Here is a 23,065-nt window from a genome sequence, read left to right on the forward strand (position 1 = left end):
GCAGGCTACCAGGGAAGCCATAGGCCAACACACCAACATAGGCCCTGTGTTTGATGCCTGATCCTGACCCCTAAGAGATCTAAGTGTCTCGTTCCTAGTCATGGGAATACCGATGGAAGATTATGAATAGCAAAGTTGAATTAGTTATTTCTGAATACTTCTATACAATTAGAGTCATTTTAGGAGGCCAATTGATTTTAATGAATGCTTTTTGACACATTCAAAGAATACTATTAATTACATGTATGCTATAGTTTCAGGACAGTGGTTGATTTAATTAACAATTCATTAAGGCTGAAAACAATAATATTAATTACATGAAGGCATAATAAACACCCAAGAATTGGCAGGAATGGAGCCTATATAGCTGAATAATGTGTAGACATCTCCAGCACTCTATAATGATCTATATGTATTTGTGTACTACAATCTGCATATCAATGTGTTCTTATTTTGTCAACTCTTAGGGCTCAATCTCAGGTTCTGGAAATGCTAGTCAGCTTAATATGCTCCAGGCTGGCATGCTGACACTTACCCATTAATGAATTGGGCTTTGTAGACTGTGAGTTCAGATGTGAGAAGCCGAGTGTGAAGCATGTTTTCTTTTTCTTTGAAAGTGCTCGGTGACAGGTGGGATGTATAATTCAGATGCAAATCTATATGCTATGTAATAGGATGTAATAAATGTAAAAAATGTCATAGGTGGAAGAATTGTCATTACAATAAATGAAAAACAGATTGCATTAGTAGGGAATCATTCTAGGATAAAATTAGACACAAAAATTATAGGACGTGGATTAAGTTTAATATTTTATTAAGCATTAACAGAATAAAAATTTCATGGAAACACAAATAGCTAATAATTGGTAGTAACACACGATGCATAATTTAATAATATATAGGAATATGTCTCATTCTATAAAATACATAATTATAGTAGGAATGTACTTACATATGTGATAAACAATAATAGGATATTGAGTAATTTTAATTAATGCTTTATTAATTGTTAACTGGGACACATCATTAAATGGAGACATAATTTAATACCTAATAATTGGTAGTAATACTATCTATAATTTAATAATATGCAGACATCTCTCTTTTTGTGTATATAATATTTTTATACAACAATCTCTATCTATTTATATCATATTCACTCCTGGGGCTCAGTGGTTGAATGTTCACCGAGGAAGCATGAAACACTGGGTTTGATTCCTCAGTGCACATAAACAGAAAACCCAGAAGTTCTGCTGTCTTTCATTCAATTGTGTGCTAGCCTTGAGCACAAACGCTTAGGAACAGGGATAAAGCGCATACTCAAGCCCCAGGACTGCCGCCAAAAAAAAAGTAGAATGTTTTAACTGCAACTATAGAAGGGCAAGAAGGACAGGACTTCAAATACCTCATCACAGAGTAATCTAGGAGTCTGGGGCTGACAGTTTCCACCTAACCTGACTTAGCCAGATGTAAACTGCTGCAACCCAGATCCATGGGTTATCCCCATCATCCTGGTTACCCTGGCTTATCCCCATATCCTGTTTGCTAAGGGCCTTTAAAACTTGGCAGGAAGTCTGCTAGAATCTTTGATATATGGCTTGAAGTGGTAGAACTCTAGTCTTGATCAAATGTTACTAGAATAGTATCCTCATGTTTTGAGTTCAAGCCCCATGGCTAACCCCCCCCCAAAAAAACACCACACTAACCCATTAGATGTGAACTTTTGTGGTTTGTGAACTGTCCCTCAAAGAATGGTGATACTGATAAAAGCACCCTAATTCTAATGAAAGCTTGTGGAATAGAGCTAGGTGCTGAGTCCTTCACAGGGTGCAGTTGGCTGCATCCTGCATTGGGTGCTGTGTGCTGAGTCTTTCAAAGGATGCTGTGTGCTGAGTCATGCAAAGAGTGCAATGTGCTGTGTCCTGCACAGGGTGCATTCTTTCTTCGGGTCCTTATAAGATCTCCACAACTGAGATGATTATGCAGACAAGAATATTGAGGCTCATTTATGTCCCCATGGCAGGGACAAAGATGTATTACTGAAGACTAGTAAGTTATCTCCTGCAAACAATTGTTTTGTTTTGTTTGTTCTCAGTCATGAACCTTGAACTCATGGTCTAGGTGCTGGCCCTTACCTCTTGGGCTTATGACTAGCGCTCTACCATGTGGAGACATGGATCCCTTTATAGCAGAGGCCACAGCCTAGGGGTCTATAGCTAAAGTCTGTCATCCTGCCATCTCAGAAAGCTGAGATCTGGGTTCCAAACTATCCCAGACACAAAAGCCTATTTTCTCCAATTATCTCCATGAGCCTATTATTTCCAATTCACCACTAAGAAACCTGAAGTGGAATCTGGGTGCTTGTTGCTCATGTCTGTCATGCTAGCTACCGAGAAGGATGAGATCTGAGGATCATGGTTCAAAGCTAGCCTGGGCAGGAAAGTCCTTGAGACACTTAGCACCGATGGACCCCCCAAAAAGCTGAAGTGGTGTTTGGCTCAAGTGGTAGAGCACAAGAGTTGAGGAGAAGAGTTCAAGGACAGTACCCAGGCCCAGATTTCAACTCCTACAACAATAAAGAAAAGACAGAAACAAACTAACAAACCTGAAGTAGAGGGCTGGGAATGTGTAGAGTGCAGATTGCTTTGCATATATGAAACCCTGGGTTTGATTTCTCAGGAACATATCACTAAAAAGAAGCCTGAAGTGTCTCTGTTGCTCAAGTGGGAGAGGGGTATCCTTGTACAAGAGAAAATAGGTACAGTAATCAGGACCTGAGTTCAACCTCCTGTGCACACGCGGGCTCACACACACACACACACACACACACACACACACACACACACACACACACACTCACAGACTAGAAGTGATGCTGTTAGACAAAATGGTAAAGCACCGGGCTTCTACACTGAGCTCATGGTCAGCACCCCAGCCCTGCTTTCAACCCCCAACCTAGCCAGCCAGGGCCCAACTTGGAGAGGTCAAATGTTTCAAAACCTGAAGAGCTTAACAGCCCTAGATGACAGGAAGCTTTGTGATATCAGATATGTGCTTGGATTTCCCAAGCTTCCAGAAACCTAGGAGAGACATCATATGCCCATCATCATCCTCAATGAAACATTTCATGAGTTTCAGTGCCCCAGTTGTCTGCCAGAAGGACTGCTGAATTGTATTGAGCACTGTATCTGAACACCAGAATATAGTCTCACAATGGCAGGATAAGTGCACAGGACTTGGCCTGCCACGGGAGGTGGCACATTTGGCTTCCTGTCAAACCAGAGCACTGGGGAAAGAAATAGATTGGGCTAAAATTAGACCTTTATCCTGACCTTCGGAGCCCACTCACACTCATTCTCACAATCTGACACAGATGGAGTTGTTTGTTACGTAGCTGTACAGAATTGAGGCCTTTTGTCTGCCTGTCCAGACAATGAGAGAGACTTCTTCCAGCAGGCCTGGAATGCAGAGAAACCCTCAGGCTATACTGGAAACAGTGAGGGCAGCCACAGAACATGCACTTTCATGAAATCAGTCTCTGTTATGAAATCATTTTATTGGATACAAATTTTCTAGCTTGGTGCCATTCATGGTAACTACTCTGGAGCTTCACCTATAGGAATGCATACATACATATACAAAGATATGGAGGTACAGGTTATTTTTGAGGGGGCAGGTCCTGGTGTTGAACTATGAGCCTAGGCATTGTTCCTGAGATCCTTTGGCTAAAGGGTAGTGCATTAACCTTGAGTCAAAACCCCACTTCTGGGTTTTTCTGTGATCTCTTAGAAATAACATTGTCATAGACTTTCCTATGCTGGCTGGATTCAAACTCAGATTCTCTACATCTCAGACTCCTGAGGAGCTCAGATTACAGTGAGAAGCCACTGGCACCTTCTTTCTTTTCTTCTTCATTTTTTAATATGGAAACCTGACTTGTTAACAGGGTCATACCAGTCTTATGAATTTATAAGTTAACTACCCAATGTCCTTTATAGTTGCTTTCTCTAAGAAGGATTTTGCTTCCTCATCTTACCATCTGTTCATAGGTTTGAAACCAAAAGTGAGAAATGAATGTCATAGAATTTCTGTGCAAATGTCCACAGGACATGCCAGCTTTGTCAGTTAGCATTGAGCTACAGCAACTTACTGTCTCAAGATGGGAGGACCAAAAGCTAGAGCGATCCTTATATTGTCTGCATTGCTTCTTTTGCCTATAAAATAATCTAATAATTAGGAGTGTTGTGTCTCTCCAACCTTAAGTATCTAGAATATACTAGAAGCATTTTCATCATCACTTTTCTAGTGTCTCTCGAGATTTAGACTCCAGGTTTGTGTGGAGGTGCTCCTTGGTGAATCCCTGAGGAAAGCCGCTTGAAACCTTTTTGAAAGATCACCCTTCAAAGTCAGCCTGAGCAGGAGGTCTGTGAGACTCTTATGTCCAATAAACCACCAGAAAACCAGAAGTGGAGCAGTGGACCAGAAGGTAGAAATGGGGCTTTGAGAGAGAAAGCCAAGCAGATGAAACAGGCTAGACCAGGCTGGAAAGCCTGGGAGGCACTTATGTCCGATTAACGACCAGATGGCTGGAAGTGGAGCTGTGGCGGTGGTAAAGCCTCAGCCTTGGGAAAAACAGCTGAGGAACGCATCAGGCCCTGAGTTTAAGCCATGGGATAGCCTCAAAAATGTTTTCAAAAAGAGAAGGCCACGTTTATGGATCAGTGCCCTACTTACTTATGTGTGTATATTACCTCCCTGAGTTCAAACACACTGTATGCAATGATGCTTCTCTTATTTATTTATTTATTTATTTATTTATTTTTCAGATATGATCCTTGCGCCTACTGCATGTCTTTCTCTTCCAGGGTTCCAGGCCTGTGTCCTTATATGATGCACACTGAAGATTTCAGCAGTCTTTATTTACATTTTATTATGAGGACAATGCAGGAACAGTCACAAATCAGGCAGGGGTACACAAGATAGGGTTTCTTAGAAGTAACCAGTCTTCAGAAAATTAAACTTGAGGAAGTAAAATGGTAGCATACTTATGTAATGGTACCATACTTATGAGGGGGTTGGGAATGTGGATTAGTGAGAGATTGCTTTCCTAGCATGCAAGAAGCCCTGGGTACGATTCCTCAGGAGCACATACACAGAAAAGGCCACAATTGGTGTTGTGGTTCAAGTAGTAGAGTGCTACAGACAGTGCCCAGGCCTTAAGTTCAACCCAAGACCTGGCAAAGAGATACCTAGGTAGCTAGGAAGAAAGAAAGGAAGAAAGAAAGAACGAAAGAAAGAACGAAAGAAAGAACGAAAGAAAGAACGAAAGAAAGAACGAAAGAAAGAACGAAAGAAAGAAAGAAAGAAAGAAAGAAAGAAAGAAAGAAAGAAAGAAAGAAAGAAAGAAAGAAAGAAAGAAGATAGTTTAATCTTTGGACGTCAAGGGGAAAGAAGGGAACACTTCCCAGTCAGGAGGCCTTTTGCAGTGTGCCTTCACATAACCACAGAGCAGGAAGACTGTCTCTTTCCCACTTCTCAGGCAACCAAGGGCCCCAGAGTCAAGAGGGCAGAGCTAGGTTCTAAATCATGTGCTTGGAGACAAAATAGGAACAGTCCTGCCTCTAGTTAGTCTGGGGATTTGCATTAATTATGTGGAGAATTAAGGAAGGAGAATGGACTGGCAGAGGTAGAAGGGTCTTCAAATCTGGTAGATGGAGAGTCAAAAACCCACTCCCTGAGACCAGAGAGCAGGGTTTCTCTACTCTATTCCTCCCCTCTCCCCCACTAAACTGGCTCTCTATTGGTAACCTAATGGTAGCCTGAGGCTCCCTTCACATGAGGGAGGAAGGTTCATTAGTCATTGTTTGAAGAGGCCGAGTAAAGCCTGGCCCTGGTGTAACTTTAACAAATTTTACAGGTTTTCCCCAATGCTGGTTGTGCCCGGAATAAATGAAGTGGTTTTGCAGTTCACTTCCCTGTTGAGTGTGTACGTTCTGCCTCCTAATCCTGTAGGCCTGGTCTCTGCACCTAGACTGGTTTTTGAAACTGTTTTCTGTCCTTCTATTACAGAGTTACACTGGAGTTCTTCCTGCTAACACAGCTAGGGCTTGGATCCTGAGAACTTCATCTGAATCCAGGATAGGTCAATAATGGTTCTTTCCTTCTTCTATAGCTCAAGTACTATAAGAACATTTAATGTGCAAGTAATTTCTCATCACCAAGGGAGACACACGAAGCTCTTGAATATCTGACCTTTCAGAAGTTGAAGTCATTTTGTCATAGATTTCCTGCCCTGGCTGGCTTCACCCTGTGATCCTGAGACCTCAGCCTCCTGAGCTAGGGTGATGGGCATGACCTACTTTTGCTCTGCTAGGTTCAGAACTGTAATGACATTGACAATACAAGTCAACTGCTTATCACAAAGGGCTTGTGTAGCATATTAAGCCTTTTAACCTTGGACCTTTAAGAACCCTGTAGGACACAATATTACAATGCTATAGTCTGAGAGGATGGGCATATGTATGTGCTACACTTGAACCTTGAGCTCTGAGTCCAATTCTGGTGGGCATCAGTGTTCATGTTCCAAAGAATGTTCTTGTAATTAGCAAATAGGAAAAGTATTTTAATTAACCCTCACTCTTTTTCCAGTTGTGTGTCTCGAACTCTAGCCTGGGCACTGACCACCCTGAGCCCTTCAGCTCAAGGTGAACACTCTAGCACTTAATCCAAAATGCCAGATGGGTTCTTTTGGTGGTTCACTGTAGATAAGAATCTAACAGGCTTTCCTTTGGACTGTGGTCTTCAGCTCTCAGCCTCCCGAGAAGCTACGGTTCCACTTATGAGCCACTGGCATCTGGCCTATGGTTTTAGACAGTCCTGGGCTTGATTTTAGGGCCTGGGTACTCTCTCTGAGCTTCTTTTTCTCAAGGCTAGCCACTTGAGCTACTCCATAGCTTCTGGTTTTTTCTGAGTATGTGGCACTGAGGATTCAAACACTGGCATTCATGCATGCTGAGCAAGCACTTTACCACTAATCCACATTTCTAGCCCCACCCTCACAATTTTATACCTCACTTGCCTATCCTCAAGAAAAGGCTTCTGAGTATAAATCATCTAAAGAAAACCCGATAGAAAGTTTCCAAAGATAAATAAGACAAAGCTCATACTTGTGAGAGACTCTAATCATGTGAAGACTGTGACAAATGCTTCCATTTACTTATGTATTATGTTTCAACACTTAATAAAATATTAATGAAAATGAGTCAATGTCCTCAATTATTGGGTATAATTTTATAAAAATGTGCAAAATGTAATAAATATTATGTGTATAAAAATACTAAATACAGTAATCAATAAATAAATGAATCAAAGGAAAATAAAATAAAAAATCATTCGTTTTCTGTGGGGGTCCGGTTGTGTGGCTTGAACTCTGGGCCTGGGTGCTGTTCCTCAGATCTTCAGCTCAAGGCTAGCACTCTACCACTTGAGCCACAGCTCTACTTCCGGGTTTTTTCTTTTTGCTTATGTGGTGCTGAGGAATCGAACCCAGGGACTCAGGCATGCAAGGCAAGTGCTCTACCACTGAGCCACCTGAATCATAATATGAAATTAACATACATATGTAAGTATATATATATCATATATTACACATGTATAGAGATATTTTTTCCATTTCAGGGCCTTCATTCAGGCCCTGGGTACTCTAGCCTGAATTTCTTTCCTCATGGACAGTGAGCTTCGCCTTCACCCATGATGCAAAATAGTTACCTGGACGTTGAGCTCAAATCCTAGCAATGGCAGAAATACTGGCCCCAGTTCCAAGACACTGACATAATTTTTTAATGGAAGCAGTTATGTTTATTCAGTTCCATACTGAACATTTTAAAAAGTGTAGAATTTTGTACAGCTATTCACTCAGAGATCCTTCCCTTACCTCCAAAATGCTTCTCTGAGAACTACATTGTTTGTCTTTGTTCGTTTTTTATTGTAAAAATATTTTACAGGAGCAAGGTAATGAGTAAATTTCATATTGAGCATTGTTACCTCCTCCTTTGTTTTCCCCCTACTATACCTTCCCTCCCATTGCCACAACTACCTCCCCCTGCTTAGGTCAGTGACTTAGGTTTCACTTTTGGTTGGCACAAGGTTTGAATTCAAGTAGTAGCAAATCTTCCCTCACATTGCTACAGATTTACCAAGACCCTGAGTTCAAATCCCAGGCTAGGAAAGAAAACTAGCAGAAAATCCAAACTAGGTAGCTTTATTTTTTTTTAATTTAGTTAAATAATTATATTTTCTTTATTCTTTTTCTTTTTTTTTCTTTTGGCCAACCATGGGGCTTGAACTCAGGTCATGGAAACTCTGTCTCAGCTTAGATCTCTCTCGGCTTGGGTGTAGCCTCCAGAACCATAGCTGATCCTAAGATCCTAGGCCCAGGGGACTTTCTAGGAAAAAAACTGGAAAGCAGAAAAAGTGGCAACTTTCAGGGGTCTAGGATTTTATTATTTTTTTCTTTGCACAGTGACCATCCTGGGTTTGAATGACATGGCTGCAAAGTAGATATGACCTTCCATTGCTGATGGCTTGTGGGCTATCAGTGAAGCCATAGGACAACCTGTGGACATAGGCCCTGGGTTCAAATCCCAGTCCTGACACCAATGGCAGGAGATCACAAGAGACTCATTCCTATGCATGGGAATATCCATTGAAAGAGTAGTTCATGCATCCGTCTAGTCTAAATTTGGATGCAATAGTCCAAGAATGCTGATTGATCTTAATGTATAGTTTATTAAGCATTAAAAGAATAATATTCCTTCAATGGTGGTATAATAAATACCTAAGAGTTGGTAGGAATGTAGTAGGTGTCATTCAATCATAAATAGACGCCTCTGGCACTCTTTAACAATATATATTTCTTTGTATATCACCATCTGCCTATCCATGTATTGCTGTTTTGGCCAAAACTGGGGGTCAATCTCAGCGCGTGGGAATCACTTGACAGCTTCATTGGCTAGAGGCTCCCATGCTCAAACTCACCCATTCATGAATTGGGCCTGCTAGGCCCTGAGATCCGATCCTAGCACTGCCAGGCATGATGGAGATCACATACATCTAAAATCTAGATTCTATGTGATAGGATGTAAACAATGTAATAAATGCTACAAGTGTCATCAGAGTCAATAAAATAAGTGGTAAATAAATTAATAAAACAAGAAATAAAATGAATAAACGCACCAAACACAATATGGACTGAACATCTGAACGGAAGTATAAATCTTATTGTTAAGATGTATATAAGGAGTAACTTTTCCAGGACTGAGGCTTGAATTCAGTCCCCCTAGGAGGAGGGAATGGCGGGAGATCCTGAGATACTTGTTTCTGGACCTAGGAAGAGTCATGGCATGCGATCGATCTCATCCTTGAATGAGTAGTTTGTGCATGATGCGAGTAGGAAATGATATGCAAGACTCATGGGGTATAGATTATTTGTAAAGAAGAGTTAATGAAGCATGACAATAATCATCACAGACATGAAATGAATGCATCAGAAAATATCGAAATATAGGTACACACAGATTGGATTCCATCACAAGTCACCATCAATCCTACTCTATACAAATATATACTTATTTGCATTCTACCTTCTACTTATGAATGGATGACTATTGTGCTCCCCACTCTCCCCCCAGGGTGCTCAAATTCAGGTACTGGGAATGCCTAGCTCCTTTGTCGCTCACAGGCTGTTGTGTTCATATGGACTCATTCACCAATTGGGCCTGCTAGGCCCCTAGTTCAGATCCCAGCCCTGCCAAAAGATTCATCTTGATGTAAGACGCGAATGGTTGCATATGTTTTCCTTTCCTCTGCAAGTCTTGGGTCTCAGCTAGGATGGAGAATGCATGGCCCACCCTGTGGTCATGGGAATAAGTTGTTATCCATGTCAGCCCAGTTATACCTGTCATCATATACATGAGAAAATACACAAAAATCCATGAATAGTATACAAAATAAACACAATAAGTACACTCAATGCACGATGCAGTCTCCACACGGATGTGAACATACATCCCATGTTTAAATGATGCATTGAGCACTATTTTGGCCTCCCTGTGGCTCGATCTCAGGTCCTAGGAAGAGTCCATCTCCTTAGTGGCTCAACGTCTGGTGTGATCACGTGGACCGATTGGGCAGTTGGGCTTCCTAGGCCCTGAGTTCAAAGCCCAGCAATGCCAAAAATTCACCCTGATGTGAGAAGCCAGTCATTGCACCTGTTTTCCTGTGCTGTGCAAATTCTGAGTCTCAGCCAGCATGGAAAATATATAGGCAACTGATGTCAGCTTACATTTACATAATTCATTCATCTGCAATAACAATGTGCAAGACTGGAAATGTGAAGCACTTAGACATGATTTTATTCTCGTTCATTTGGAAGATTAATCTTTAGTCAAAAGGAACTTTTTAAAAATGGCCTAGAATTTATTCCTACCAGTTTTTATAAATGGCTTTGTGCAATGGTATGTGATTATTTTATTTTACATTATCCTATGTAAATATTCTACTAACTATAAGTTTTGGAAAAAGAAGAAAACTAAAATTTACTACTTAGAAGAATATGATAGAAATAGAAGACAGATTTTATGTTTGTTAAATCTCTCATCAGTACCCATATTCAAGACTTAAAGTCATATTTCTTACTATGTTAGACAGATACGGAAAATATATGATAAGGCAACACATGATAAGGCAACTATTAGTGACTTTAAAATGTACCTTCTTATGTGATGAAATTTACTTTATTAGCTAATATTTGGGTTTGAATTATGGGAGGCTGATCCATTAAACACATTTCTAGAAGGCCCCTACTGAACAACACAAATTGTGGGGGGTAGTATTTCTGCACTTCAATGAATGGTTGAACTTGTTTGGTATTAGTGCTGGGTACGTAAATCAACTCTAATGTAACTTGCTCCCTACACTTGAAAACCTTGTAATGTCACTATCATCTACTTGTCAAGTGTTATTTTGGTGAATATGATTTTTAAAAGTTTATTTGAAAAGGAATATACTTTCAGAAGATTAAATGTAGGTTACATTGGTTTGAGAATGACATTTTTATACTACAGAATCAAGTTTTACTGAAGTACCAGTGTTTTGAAGCACTAAGGGTATTCTCAATTAATGTTTTTCTAAATTATATTTGACCTCTAAATCAAGTTTTCCTAGTCTTGGTAGACCAATTATGATCTATCATTCCAGAAACTATTTTTTTGGCTGCACTGAAATCTTTCATTCATCATTAGGAGAAAGGTATTAAAAATAACGTTGTTCATTTGTGATTTTGTTCACTCATATGGGCTGGTCATCTGTAAATTGAAAGTTTGAATTACAGTACTTTCTCTCAGATTTTGTGATCTCATCTTTCATTTTAAGTTGCCTTGTATTTTACAATTGATTACTGCTAATTCTTGTATGCAATTGGGGCCCTGAAATATTATAGGAAATGAGAAATTGAGATGAGTCTTTAATTATTTTCTGTTGGCATGTTGCATGGGCCTATGTGAGAAGTCATGCCTTTGTTATCTGATGATGCAGATAACTGGGACCTGTTATCCTAGGACCCGTGGGTCCTGCAGAAGAATAATAGCTTTTAGACATCATATCAGCAAAATTTGGGTATAATCAGTAAGAATGCTTTAGAAATATGGAGAAAAACACTTTGGGACCAGCAAGTTAAAATAATAAACAGAGCATCAGAATAAAATCCCTTATAGATTAGCAGAAAACAATACTGTTATTATACCATGTGTATTCAGAAGACCACGAACACTTAGAAGGTATCACAAGCTTATACTGAAGATATTGCAGTGATACTTTTTATAGTCTAATATATATTCTAAACCTAATTATTTATATTCCAATCTATTTATGGGAATAAATGTCAATATATTTGTCAAATTATCAATTCTAGTAAGATTCACTGTATAAAATTTAAAATCAGCACATATAAATATAAAATATATAAGTACATATAATATAAAAAATGTTTTTTATTGTTGTGTTGTGTTTAGGGAATCAAAGGCAACTCTGTTTTAAAGTATTATTCCATTATCTCTACCTCAGTTTTTGGTAGAGTTAGACTTAAAGCTCTACCATTTGTAGATATGCAGCCTAGAGGCAAGAGGAAACACTGTGATTAAAACATTACAAATTTAAGGCCTAATATCGAGGAGAAACATATGGACTTCTCCAGGAGCTATTGCAATATTTGGTGATAGAATGTCAGTAGTGTAAGTTCCTGCTTGGTTGGATGATAGACAGGTCAGGACAGTAGGTAATCATGCATATGAACAATTTTTTTCACTTTCTTGGCTTTAGCTACTTTTGAAATGATACGTATAATAAACAATTATGTTTTGATAAAATACCTTCTATTCTGAACAATTCTGTCTGAACTGTTCATCTCTCTATGATCCCTTGTAACTAAGATTATGTTTGTTCCAGTAAGACAATCCATGCTGTCAGCGTAAGATATTCTGGTTGGTCTGTTCCTACATGGAAGAAAGGTAAAGGTTCAGTGTCAACGTCTAGTGCGTTGGGGTCCCTAGGTAAGGGTCACAAAATCACCAGGACACAGGGGATGCAGAGTGCAAACAGCAATTGCCACTGCATGCTGTGCTTTATTGTTAGTGGGTATTTAAAGACTAGCAAGCATCATCTTTGCCAAGATTTGGTCAGAAAACATTCACACAAAAAATTTCCACAGATACATTTTTACTTAACCTATGAGAGAAAGTCTAGGTATATTATTATCTAAACTATTTTAGATCAAGCTCAAACCACTTCTCCAGTCTCAGGAAAATGCTTGACCAGCTGTTCATCTATGCTTAAGCAAGCAGAAGAGCCACTTCCTCAGCTCCCAGGAGTCTGTGACATGTTTTGAGATAGGGAGAGGGAACATTTTCCCTCTATAGCCTGGCGTTCCAAGAGCTTTCCTAATCCCAAACACAGTCCTCAGATAATCCTGAGGCTGGAGCCTGCATCATTCTGCCCCCTCAACATAGACCCCGAGTCTTCACAGTTCCGGTAGACATTTGTTCCAGCAAGACCTCATTTGGGAAATTTTAAGCTGCAGAAAGTTAGAAGTAGCTCTTAAGCAAGGCTTACTTTGAATCCATTAGCTCCACAAAGCTAACTCAGTTGATAAATAAGTACTTGAAAAGCCACCAACTTTGGACTTAGCTGTAAAGGCTTCAAAGTATGATCAAATTTAAAATGAAAATGACAAAAAAAATGTAAATGTGAGCAATCGACCAAACTATATGTTTTTTTTCCACTGTACACAGAAATTTAGAGAAATAAGATCAATAGCATTTTAGGAACAATAAGGGTTCCTTGTTACAAATAGGCAACGATGGATATATGCCTTTATAAAGATTGTATCATTATATACTTAAATTTAGAGGATACTACATGCTTCAGCAGCAGGTCTACCCAAATTACAACAAGACAGAGAATAACATGGCACTTGCACAAGGATGATATGAAAATTTGTGAAGTATTCCATATTTTTCATTCTTCTGATGCAAGAAATGAAAAACAGTTATTAAAAAGTTGATTACAAAAATACAAGTGTAACAATACATGTAATTCATACAATTAAAGGTTAGTTTGATATCAGTGTATTAAATTTTCACCTTAGAAAGGCCTTTACATAGCATAACCTTTACAAAACTTGAAATTAGATAATATTGCCATTTTATCCCAAAGAAATGAAATAATATAAGAAACTACAAAAAAAGGAGTCTTAAAATTCTTCTATATGGAATGCAATCTGAAAGGTCACATTTATCCATGAATCTATACATTATATAACAATGTAGAATTCAAAGTATTATATCTAGTAGAGAATGAAATAGATTATGGACATTACACAAACATAGATATACTTTTTTCAGAAAAGCACTCGGAACATCTTTAGGTTCTATACTATTCATTTCAACAGATAAGTTAAAATTATTTCTGATTTAAAGAATCACAAACTCTGCAGAAATCATTACAGATGTATACAAACAACTCTTGAATACATTTTGATATCACAGTCATGCAATTCACTTGGAAGAATACCATGGAATACATAAATTTTTATTGTAAGATATTGCTGTTGCTTTGTATTGTGAAAAAAATTTGTAGGGACACAAAAGATGGACTGGCACTTTTGAAATTTAAGAAACTTAACCAAACCATTACGATTTAGGAGAACAATTTGTACAGCCTTCGACAACTTCAAAGAGTTAGTGATACATACTTACCCTTTTGGCAATATCAAATGCAGTTTCTTCAAAGTTGTTCTTCAGACCTGGTTTGATATAATGGTTCAACAGAAGGAGATACAGAGTATCTTTGCTATTTCTATTCCCAGCAGCAAGATGCAAGGAGTTCAAGAGGCCTTTAGTTTGGGGATTGGTATCTGCATCATGATGAAGTAATAAAGAAGCCATTCTGGTATTATTCCACATATAAGTACTGTGCAGGGGTGTCCAGCCATTCAGAGTTATTGCATGAATATCTGCCTTGAGCTACCAACTCATGGACAATGTCTAAGTGTCCACTCTAGGCTTCCCGTTGAAGAGGGGTATACTCATCCTCATCCCTAGTATTCAACTGGGTGGCCATTTTGGAAAGCAGTGTTCACACCACAGTAAGCCGATACATTTCGGCATCCCAAAGAAGAAATTTACTTGGATCCTACTCCATTTTTTTCTTGCAATTGAAACCATTCCTCATTTTTTCATCTTGTACCTTGTCTTCGTCAGAATTGCCTAACCAGAGATATTGAGTACCAGTGGGAATGAGGTGTCCATGTATTTCCCCAATAGTTCACATTGGTTGAACTGGTCAGAAAAAACTGGTGAATGTTCTGCATATGTTTTTTCACCATGATTTATTTTCTCTTTTTCCATTTTTACTATTCTAAATTATTCTAACTGGAGAGTAGTGAATTATAGGGAGCAGAGGAAAGATTTTCCTCAGTATTCAAAGGTACAGACTTAAAGTCAGCACCAGTGGTGTCTTCATGTGCAGCTTATTCTAGGAATGAGAAAATAGGAAACAATGTCTTCTATGTAAATGATTTGGGAAATACCATGTTATAGTGTAAGAGAACTCACTATTCAACCTATGGGATTTAAGAGCTTTCTAATAGCTTTCTAATGTTGTTATCCAACATTAGAAAAAATGTATAATGCAGTAATAAAATAGAAGTCCTTTGTATGACTACCTAAATTCTTGTTTTTTTTTTAAAGACACTTGTTTTCATCTAAAAATAGGCCTATCTATTGTGTTCAGGTGATTTTGATGATTGAAGATGCTTAATGAGAAGTCAAAATGTATTAGTAGTCCTTTGCTATCAATTAAATTTCACTTTTTCTTCTTGGAGAATATAATGATCAAAGCAATAGTTCAGAATCAGCAAGCAATAATTCAGAATCATGCTTCAAGTACAAGTGAATCACCAGTAAGTAATCCTCGATTCCATTTTCCACAAAGTTTTGTTACAGATACAATCTGCCTGCCTTCTCTAGCTGCTTTCCTAGTCTGGATCTATTCCTTCATTTTACAGGAAAAGTGTGATTCAACTGATTTCAGTCAGATCTGTTAGTAGAATTATCAAGTATTGAGATTCTTTTTTTTTTAAAATTAGTTGTGGGGCCTGAACTCTATGCCTGGGCATGTCCTTGAGCTCTTCAAATCAAGGCAAGTGCTCTACCACTTGAGCCACAGCACCACTTCTGGATTTTTCTGTTCATGTGGTGCTGTTTTGGGAAATGGCAGAGCAGAAAGTGAAATGATGCAACCAAAAATATAAAAGCAAAATAAATTAGGATAATTATGGAGCAATCATATTGTCTATGAGAACCATAAAACAGAGAGAGGAAAAGAGATACAGATGTGCAATGACCTAGCTAGCCAAAAAATACATGCTTCTACTCAATTTACAGAGCAAACAAGTTTTTTTTAATTTAAAAAAAAGATGGAAATAGAATTTATGTATTTACTTGAAATTAGTAAATACATTGTTAGTCGCCTACCTAAAGAGACATAGCTTTGACCATATTACAGATAAGAATCTTAATCCTTGGGCTGGGAAGGTGGCTCAGTGGTAGAGTGCTTGCCTTGCAGCTTACTACAGTGCAGACACTACTTTCCAAAAAGGCCACTCATATGAATACTATGTATGAGGATAAGTATAATCCTCTTCATCGGGAAGCCTAGAGTGGACACTTAGACAATGTCCATGAGTTGGTATCGCAAGGCAGATATTTATCCAATAACTGTGAATGGCTGGACACACCTGCACAGTGCTTATATGTGGAACATATTGCAAGAGCACACACACACACACACACACACACACACACACACACACACACACAAACCATCAGATTTCTTCTTAAGTATTTTTTGTGTATGGTCTTAAGAAGAAATTTACATTACTAACTTGAATTTCTGACAGAACAATATAATCACTGTACATCTTGCTTCTATACTCTCAATATTAAATTGCTATCTAAGTATGTGCAATAGATAAGTATAGGAAAAAGTAGGAGCCACACTGTTGGCTCATGTCTTTATTCCTAGCTAATCAGAAAGACAAAATCTGATGATTGTGGTCTGAAACCAGACAAAGAAATATAGTCCATTAGAGTCTGGTTTGAAAGTAACCAGCAAAAGCTAGAAATGGAGCTGTCTTATAAGCAAGTAAGATGCTAGCCTTGAGAAAACTAAAACAAAATAAATAACAAATTCTGAGACAGAACCAGGCCCTGAGTTCAAGCTCTAGTATTAGCACCAAACTAATGAATGAATGAATGAATGAACTAAAAATAAATTAAATGGTCACATGTGGACAGACAGGGAAAATGTAACCACCGTGGTGAGTGGATTATGTATTATTTTGTAATAAGGCAAATTATCATTTTTCCTAATCACTAATATCTTTTGGACATACTTTGTTTTTTTTTTATTGTGAAAATACTGTACAGAGGAGTTACAATTACATGGGCAAGATAATGAGTACATTTCTTATCAAGCATTGTATCCTCCTCCATTGTTTCCCCTTCCTATCCCTTTCCATCCTCCCCACCCAATCCTCCCCGCCTTCCCTTCTCCCCTCTCCTCCCCCCCCATGCACGAAAGTTGTAAAGTTCGTTTTCAACAAAACGACTCGTACATTTCACTGTTGCCATGGGTCTACCTGTATGGACATAATTTGTATCAGAAAACATGAGTGTCTTCCAGTAGTTCGAATGCTATTAGAACTTAAGTCTCCTTAGAATTAACATATACATCTATGACAGTTAGTGAGGACAAATAGGCCTGTATTATATTCAGATTTTCTGAGTTTTCTTCTGGTGCATTTTGTTTTGCTTTCTTATAGGATACCTAGTGAAATATCATAATAATTTGGTCCTCAGATCACTTAGGTTCTTTTCTTTTCTTTATTTTTTTATTTTTCTATGAACATACTGTACAGAACACTTAAATTACATGGGCAAGATAATGAGTACATTTCTTATCAAGCATTGCATATTCCTCCTTTCTTTGCCCTTCACATCCCTTCCCAGCCTCCCCCGCCCCCCCCCCAATCCTCCGCCCCCGTCCTCCCTTCCCCCCACCCCCGGCACCAAAGTAATAAAGTTTGTTTTCGACATGACAACATGTACTTCTCATTGTTGCAACGAGTCCACCTGTATGCTTAAACGACTTGTTTTTCCACCTCTCCTCTACAAATTGTACCAACATCAAATATAGTGAAAGCAGGGGTTATACTGTGGGGTAGGGAGATACAAAGCAACAAAGAAATAATCTTATAAATGCGTTATAAACAAATGCATGAAAGAAAAAAAAACATTAAAATTCATATCTAAGAGTTCATTTTCCTAACATCACATTATCTGACATTTTCTGCTTGCTCATACATATACTAGATATTGCAAATAAGGGAAACCATGGGACCTATGTTACTTTGGGCTTGGTTTTCTTCACTTAATATAAATTTTTCCAGGTCTTTCCATTTACTAACAAATGGGGAAATGTCATTCTTTCTGATGGAGGCATAGAATTCCATTGTTTATATATACAACTTTTCTTGATCCATTCATCTACTGAGGGGCATCTGGGTTGGTTCCATATCTTAGCTATGGTAAATAATGCTGCAATAAAGTTGTGCTGGTAGCTTTAGTGTGGTCTTGTTTGTAAACATTAGGGTAAATGCCCAAAACTGGGATTGCTGGGTCATAGGGGAGCTCCATATGAAGTCTTTTGAAGTACCTCCATACTGCTTTCCAAAGTGGTTGAACAAGTTTACACTCACACCAACAATTCAGTAAGGTTCCCTTCTGTCCACATCCCCTCCAGCATCTGTTGTTGTTAGAGTTCTTGATTTTTGCCATTCTAACTGGGGTGAGGTGGTATCTCAATGTTATTTTGATTTGCATTTCTTTTATGGCTAGGGAGATTGAGCATTTCTTCATGCGTCTATTGGACATCCTTCTTTCTTCTTCAGAGAAGCTTCTCTTTAAGTCTTTAGCCCACTTATTTATTGGGCAGTTGTTTCTTTGAGGATTTGTTGTTGGCGGATTTAATTCTTTAAGTTCCAAGTATATTTTAGATATGAGACCCTTGTCCATTGTATGGCTATTGAAGATCTTCTCCCAATCTGTGGGCTATCTATTGTTCTTGCTAGCTATGTCCTTTGCCATGCAGAAGCTCTGAAACTTCATGCAATCCCATTTGTCCAACATTTCTGTGATTTGTTGTGTTTCCGGGTCTCTATAAAGAAAATTTCGTCCTGAGCAAGGAGACCTAAGGTTTCTCCTATTCCATCCTGTAATGTTTTCAGAGTGTCTGGTTTGACTCCGAGGTCTTTGATCCATTTGGAATTGATTCTTGTGCCACGTGATATATAAGGATCTAGCTTTAGTTTTCTACAAGTAGTTAACCAATTTTGCCAGCACAATTTACTGAAGAGGTTGTTTTTATTCCATTCTATTTTTTTAGTTCCCTTATCAAATATTAGATGGCTATAAGTCTGTAGGTTCATTTCTGGGTTTTCAATTCTATTCCATTGGTACTGAGGTCTGTTCTTATGCCAGTACCAAGCTGTTTTGATTACTATGGCTTAATAGTAGAGTTTGAAATTTGGTATTGATATTCCTCCAGTAGTGTTCTTTCCCTTGAGGATCGTTTTTGCTATTCTGGGTCTTTTATTGTTCCATATGAATTTTTAGAATGCCTCTTCTATTTCCTTGAAGAACGAGGTTGGAATATTGATAGGTATCGTGTTGAATTTGTAGATAGCCTTGGGAAGTATTGCCATTTTCACAATGTTAATCTTTCACATCCAGGTGCATGAAATGTTTTGCCATTTTCTAACTTCTGTTTTGATTTCCTTTTTCAAGATTTTAAAGATGTCATTGTAAATGTCCTTCACTCCTTTGGTTCAGTTAATTCCTAGGTATTTTATTTTTTGTGGGGATATTACAAATGGACTTACTTTCATAATTTCAGCCACACTTTTCTCATTGTTGGCATACAGAAAAGCCATTGATTTGGGGGCTTAATTTTATACCAGGCTACTTTGTCAAAGTTTTGAATCAGCTTGAGTAATTTGGGAGTGGAGTCGATGGGATTCTTTAAATACAACATCATGTCATCTGCAAAGAAGGAGAGTTTTATTTCTTCTATCCCAATTTGGATCTCCTTTATGTTTGGATCTTGTCTTATTGCTGTAGCTAGGCATTCTAATACTAGATTGAAGAGATGTGGAGAGAGTGGACATCCTTGTCTTGTTCCTGAGTTAAGAGTAAATGACTTTAGTTTTTCACCATTAAGTATAATGGTGGCTGTAAGTTTGTCATATACAGCCTTTATTGTATTGAGGAATGTTCAATGGATTATTAATTTTTCCAAAACCTTCATCATAAGGGGGTGTTGAATCTTGTCAAATGCTTTTTCTGCATCTATTGAGATAATCATGTGGTTCTTATCCTTGCTCCTGTTGATGTGATGAATTATATTAATTGATTTGCGTTTATTGAACCAGCTTTGCATTCCTGAAATGAATCCTGTATGATATTTGTTTATGATTTTTGGATGAATTGTTGAAGTCCATTGGCCAAAATTTTGTTGAGACGTTTTGCATCAATGTTCATCAAAGAAATGGTTCTATAGTTTTCTTTCTTTGATGAGTCCCTGCCTGGTTTTGGGATGAGGATTATGATGGCTGCATAGAATGTGTTCGGCAGTGAACTTTTTCTTTCAATTTCATTGAAGAGTTGGAGGCGTATTGGTGTGAGCTCTGCTTTGAAGGCCTTGTAGAATTCCGCTGCAAAACGATCTGGTCCTGGACTTTTCTTACCTGGGAGGTCTCTTATTGCTGTTTCTATTTCAATGCTTGGTATGGATCTGTTAAGATGTTTAACTCATCTAGGTTTAGTTTTGGCATGTCAATATTTGCTAGGAAAAGGTCCATTTATGTCAAGTTCTCAAATTTATTAGCATAAAGTTTTGAGAAATATTCCCTTATAATGTTCTGAATCTTGGTTGTTTCCGTAGTGATGTTTCCATTCTCATTTTAGAGTTTATTTATTTGGGTGTGTTCTCTTCTTTTTCTGATAAGATTTGCTAAGGGTATGTCAATTTTGTTAATTTTTTCGAAGAACCAACTCTTTGTTTTGTTGATTCGTTCTATAGTTTTTTTTGGATTCTAATTTATTGAATTCTGATTTAATTTTAATTATTTCTTTCCATCTACTGGATTGGGGTTTATCTTGCTGCTCTTTTCAAGGAGGTTTAGATATGTCATTAAATTTTGGTTTCAGATCTCTCCAGTTTGTTGATGTAGGAGTTCAGAGCTTTAAACTTGCCTCTGAATACTGCCTTTGCTGTTTCCCAAAGGAGCTGGTAATTTGTGTTCTCAGTTTTGTTGAATAGCGTGAACATTTGAATTTCCTTTCTAATATCTTCCATGACCCACTCGTGATTCAGCAGTGTGTTTTTCAGCCTCCATGTGTTACCGTCCTTTCTTTGGTGGCTTTTGGTGTTGAGTTCTAGTTTTATTCCCTTGTCGTCCAAGAGAATGCAAGGTATAACTTCACTGTTTCTGAATTTAGACAAGTTTGCTTTATGGCCTAAAATGTGGTCTATTTTAGAAAATGTTCCTTGTGCTGCTCAGAAAAACGTGTATTCTGATGCTGCTGGGCGAAATATTCGGTAGATGTCTGTTAAATCTTGTTGATCTCTGCAGCTGTTTAGATCTGTGTTTTCTCTGATTAGATTTTGCCGAGTTGATCTATCTACTGGGGAGAGTGGTGTTTTAAAATCCCCAACTATTAATGTATTTGGATCTATGTGGGATTTGAGGGAAAGTAGTGTTTCTTGGATAAATTTGGGTGCAACATTTTTTGGCGAATAGATATTTAGAATTGTAATATCCCCCTGTAGGAGAGAACCCTTAGTTAGTATGTAGCGACCTTCTTTATCTCTTGTGACGAATTTTAATATGAAGTCTATTTTATCTGATATTAGGATTGCAATTCCTGCCTGTTTATGGGGGTCATTTGCTTGGTAGATTTTGTTCCATCCTTTAACATTGAAAATGTGTTTGTTTTTATGTGCAAGATGTGTCTCCTGAAGGCAGCAGATAGAAGGAACTTTTTTTAAATCCAACTAGACAGTCTATGTCGCTTAATTGGAGAGTTAAGTCCGTTAATGTTGATAAAAAGGACTTAGAGGTATTTGGCACTTCCTGCCATGTTATCCACCTTCTCGGGGGCTGCGAAAACTGGGTTCTTTCTATGGTTCTTGGATTCTCACTTTGGGTGCAGTTTTTGGCCTTTATTGTGGTCTTGTTGGTTTTCTATGTGTAGGACATCTTTAAGAATCTTTTGCAGTTTGGTGGAGATGTATTGTTTCAATTTGTCTTTCCTATGGAAGGTTTTTATTTGGTCTTCAGTTATGATGGAGAGTTTAGCTGGGTACAGTATTCTTGGTTGATAGTTGTTTGGTTTTAGGGCATGGGATACATCATTCCAGGTTCTTCTTGCTTTGATTGTCTCTGCTGAGAAATCTGATGTGATTCTAATTGGTTTTCTCCTTCACAGCTTTATGTATCTTTTCTTGGTCTGAGTTGATCCTGTGTGGATTGTAATGTGAAGGTGGGATGTCCTCTTCTTTTCTGGTCTATTTGGAATTCTAAAAGCTTCTTGTATCTGAATAGGCCTGTCTTTTTGCATTTTTGGGAAGTTCTCTGTTCGGATCCTGTTAAACGAATTTCCTAGACCAATAACTTCCGTTTCTAGGTGCTTCTCTACACCCATTATCCTTAGCCTTATCACTAACATTTTATTTGAACTTTATTGTACAATAAACCCTGAATTTGCCTTGCATGTAAATGTGTGTGTATATTTGCGCAAATATGTGTGTGTGTGTGTGTGTTTGTGTGTGTGTGTGTCTGTGTGTGTGGTTGCCATGTTGCTTGCCACTGAGGACAGAGTGAGGCTGAAAAGAACTGTGTTGCAATGTTTTTTATTTATCAGTTTTCCGTACTGTCATTTCAGTGGAACCACCCTTCTGTACATTTTATTCATCAAATAATAACATCATCATAATTAAAGCATTTACAACATTAAGTTAGATAAATGAGATCACTTTCAGCTCTTTGTATATGTTAGGCAAGAAGATACACATATATTTAAGTACTAAGTTATTGCTGTAAGGTGACTGTCAGTACAAAATATGTATTAGATCTCTTAAATTGGCTATACTTTTAAGATATACTCATGGAGTAATTTTGACTGACTTGACCAAACAAGTATTACACTCTGGTTATTCCTGTGAAACTCAAGGTGGATTAAATCTTTCCGGATTTCTGTTGAAAATAACTTTCTTTATAAGATAGTATCTATTCACACTAAGAATAAATCCCGTATTTTTTAGGTTTGAATATCCGATCATATTGACTGAAAAACTGTATTGTGGATATGTTTGTTATATATACATTGCA

General features: G+C 38.0%; 1 pseudogene; it reads left to right on the forward strand.

Annotated features, from left to right (window-relative positions):
* Positions 1–13,470: 13,470 nt before the first annotated feature.
* Positions 13,471–13,570, forward strand: LOC138811389 (U6 spliceosomal RNA; annotated as a pseudogene).
* The last annotated feature ends 9,495 nt before the right edge of the window (positions 13,571–23,065 follow it).

Source organism: Dipodomys merriami, unplaced genomic scaffold (assembly GCF_024711535.1).
Source record: "Dipodomys merriami isolate MVZ:Mamm:240054 unplaced genomic scaffold, mDipMer1.0.p SCAF_523, whole genome shotgun sequence".
Taxonomy (NCBI): domain Eukaryota; kingdom Metazoa; phylum Chordata; class Mammalia; order Rodentia; family Heteromyidae; genus Dipodomys; species Dipodomys merriami.